The following is a 4,011-nucleotide window of genomic DNA, read 5'->3' as shown; positions in this document are numbered from 1 at the left end:
TGTATATTATTAAGTAATTATTGTATGTAGTATGATATGGAATTCGATATAATGAAATATATGTTTAGGGTAAAGAAAATGTATTTCTAAACTTTTTGGTTTGTACAAAACAGGTTCCGAGTATAGCATTGCTTAGATTAGATCACATGTCTGATAAACTATAAAATGCGATAAATTTAATTTAACAATTATGAGATTCTAAAAATATATTTAAATTTTTTATTGGATTCATTGTCTAAATAAATTGACAAAATGTTGATCACATCCCCTGTAACCGGAGCCAGACTTAGATTGATTTAGGGCCAATAGATGGTCGAATTGGTGAATATATGAACCTTGCCAGATTTGGGTATGTCTTGAACCTAAGGCCATGCACAATTTCCCCAAAGTTGATTGTTACATTGTTCGAACGGTGACGACTAGAGACGCATACTTTTCACCTTCCATTAAGACAGTGTACTATCACTCTCTAGGACGTCGCTTTCATTCTCAGGTTACCCATTAATAAGTTGGTCATAGGAAAGGATACTGGAAAGACCTTGACTATAGTTTTGCAATGAATATCTTGGAGCAGTTCCGTCGAATGATAAGATTGTAGGGTTGTTCATCCTACATACATGGTTGGAGTAGTTTCCTAAAGTATGGCCAGAGGCTGTGGAGAAGGCTTCCACAGCAATTTATGCTTTGTTTGACATCGTCCAATCATATTTTTAGGAATTGGTAGATGTTTAAGGTTTTGGAAATGATTATTTTAGTGAACTTATTGGACTTAGGGTTGATACATTGTGGGAAATTATTGTTTTGGTTAATTTTAAAAATTAGGGTGTGTTTGTTTACCTATAAATTTTTTTACGAAAAATATTTTTATTGTTTTCTGTTGTTTATTTGGTGGAAATGAAATTCCATTGTAAAATCTTTTCCAAAACATTGAAAAATACATTCTTATTTTAGGGAAACTTCTATTGTTTTCATTTCGGTAAGATATTTTCTAAAGCTTTTCCCTCGGAGCCCCTTCCCCCTTTCTTATTTCCCTTTTCTTGCCACACCAATTGTATTGGCTATTAGCCCTTTTCCCTTTTCCTCTCCTTTTTGTCACACTCTAAAACTTAGGTTCACGGTCCCTCTCCAATTTTTCTCTTTGCAAAAAAAAAAAAAGAAAGAAAAAGTCTTTGGGTTTAACTTCTCTCAGCATCAACGTATGGTTTTTTTTTTTTGCTTTTTATCAATTTAAGATGCTTCAATTGCTTTTCATTCCATGCATGTTTGGGACCAAATTATGTGCTTTAGGATTTTTTTGTTTTGTTTTTGCTTTCATTTAGGGCAATCTAAAATGGGTTTTTTTATTTGGTTAATCCACGCTTGTTTTTGGGTTGATCTTATTGCTTTTAATGGATTTTAGGGTGTTGGTTTTGACGAAAACGTGAACTTTTGAATCGTTTGTTCTATTATTTTCTTATTTGAAATCAAACCTCTGCTATTATTGTTCTTTTTCATTGTTTGAATCTTTTTTTTTTGTGGATTTGGCTTTGGGTGTTTATTCTCAAAAAATTGGGTGAACAGTCTGACTTTGATGTTTAAAATGTTTAGCATTTTCTAAGTTTCTAATATCCTTATTAACTCTCAATAGGAAAATACCACATGAGCCTTCCATTGGTTCTCTTCTCTTGCTTTTGATATGCTCCTACCGTGATCTCCTTGCAATGATGATTTATGTCTCATGCTTTTATTGTACTTGTTAGAGTTTGATGCCATCTTTGCCTCTTAAACCTTGGACCACTGATTCCTTTTGTAGCATAGAAATGATGATAGTTTATAATACTTTCTGATGTCTCCTATTAATTGTGTTATACAATTAATACTAATATTAATATTACAATTTTGTATTATATAATTAATTGTGTTATACAATTAATATTAATGATATTTGTGGGACTATCTTAGAACCTTTATGCAAACCTTCTGATGTGTCCTACAGGCTTACTTTGAATTCCTTCCTTGTGAAGAATGAACGTAATGAATCTATTGAAATGAAGTGCAACGATGAAGATATTGAACTTGTTTGATCTTGTAAATGTGAAGGTTGGTCAATGTTATGAACTAGTTGTCTCAGCATGTGCAAGTAAAAGTTCATCCTTTGAATTTAATCAATTAATCAAATGCCATGTTCTAAATTTGCATTATGGTTCCTAGTTCCTACATTAATCTATTAGATAATGATCTAATCTTGTTTGATGATATTCCTTTCTTTGTTTTTTTCAGGATTATATTGATATAAAGTTGGAGATGTTCTTATGGTGAGTGGTTTCTACAATAATACACCTCAATTCCAATTTGTGCAGAGGAAAAATGTTATCCTAAGTGTTGATCAGAAAAAACAAGTGAAACAGACCTTTTCAAGGCTGTGACAGAAGCAAAAGCTCTTCTCAATCCACTCGGATTCACCTTGACAGAGTACACTACCTATGTTTATACTTCTTCAGCACCAGGCACTATGTCCTATTTTGGGAGATCAAGGGAAAAGAAGGCAAGCATTGCAAAGAACTTGACCTAAAGATAATTGCAGTTCTTGCTCTAGAATGGAAGAGTCATTGCATTATACATATAAAATCTAGAGGAAAAGAAAAATTTATAAAAACAAAATATTAATTGATTCATATTGTAGCAAAGAAATTGATGTTAGTTTAATATTAATTGTATAATACAATTTTTTTATATTAATTATGATTTAGAAGCTAATTTATTATTATTATTTAATCTTTATTTTTTATTTTTTTATAACACAATTAGGAATCAATCTATTCATTCCGGTTGTTTTCAATTTATGATTGATAATATATTCAATTTGATATATTTATTTATAAATAAATTGTTGCAATTTATGTAAAAACAATGCAAAATAAAAATTTAATAGATATAAGATAAACTCAATTAAAAAATGAAAAAAATAATAAATTCTCAAATGTATATTTGTTTCCTTTAAAACTACTTTTATGAAATATTTTTAAGAAATCTGCCAAATAACAAAACATGTATTTTACACAAATTCATCCAAACACCAGAAAATATTAACTTTTCCAGAAAAACAAGTCATTTTCCAGAAATCATATTCCAGAAACCATTTTCAGTCAAACAAACGGACCCTTAATATTGTGTTTTTCCATATGTATATGTTAGGAAAAGAATTTGGCAGAAATGTTAAACAATTTATACGAGTAAAAGATAACTAAGGTATTTGATATCAATAACAAACTTATATAGGTAAACAATTCAAACATTTTAGAAATCCTTTAAGATGGAATACGGTTAAGAAATAAAACATAAAGGCACTAAAATCAGGACCCATACTAAGACTGGGATGTAGACACTTATTCCAACTATCACGAATTGTTCAACACAACCTGCAACGTTTCAATCCATATGATTCCCTCTGGTCCATTTTCGTTCTGATCCTAGTTGATTCGAGATGACCTTTAGGATTTCGACGTAATATTTTGTTAGGGATTAATAAGTTTACTGGTAGTGTCGATTCTCATATGGTTTTATCGCTCATTGGTTGAAACTCATTCTCCTAAAAGTGCTTAATTCTCTCAAGTTTATACACATCGTCGATAAATTTCATATGGTCCATATAGCTATGGGCACCTGCAGGCACAATGTACGAACATGGATAATGGAGAGTTTGAAACCTCCCGCAATCACAAACTGGGTTCAATAGATAAACTCAACCGATGAACGAAACTTTCTGTCACCTGAAAAGTTTGTTCGATGTTTGAGAAGGTTTAAACAGACATGGAGTTGGCTTTTCAATATGCGAGAATGTTGCAGAGAATACATCAATATTGGTAGATATATAACTCCTTTCAAAATGGAATTTTTCGCCTTAACCAGATTAGTCTTCATATGGTCGTATCAAGAGTCTTCGTCAAAGCTTTGTGCCCATTGATATGGTTCCATATTGTTAAACAAATTCATTGCTCTACTGCAAGCCTCATGATGAATTTTTTTCATTCT

The 4,011-nt window shown here is 31.1% G+C and overlaps 1 long non-coding RNA gene across 1 annotated transcript; it reads left to right on the top strand.

The window, feature by feature from the left end:
- The first annotated feature begins 872 nt into the window (after nucleotides 1–872).
- Nucleotides 873–2,704, top strand: LOC121206677 (uncharacterized). The gene is made up of 3 exons (XR_005901791.1): nucleotides 873–1,196; nucleotides 1,976–2,079; nucleotides 2,260–2,704. It is a non-coding gene; the product is annotated as an uncharacterized lncRNA (long non-coding RNA).
- Nucleotides 2,705–4,011: the final 1,307 nt, after the last annotated feature.

This window comes from Gossypium hirsutum, chromosome A09, assembly GCF_007990345.1.
Source record: "Gossypium hirsutum isolate 1008001.06 chromosome A09, Gossypium_hirsutum_v2.1, whole genome shotgun sequence".
In the NCBI taxonomy this organism is placed as follows: Eukaryota; Viridiplantae; Streptophyta; class Magnoliopsida; order Malvales; family Malvaceae; genus Gossypium; species Gossypium hirsutum.
Note: the sequence above shows the minus strand (reverse complement) of the source record. Positions and strands in the feature narration are given on the sequence as shown.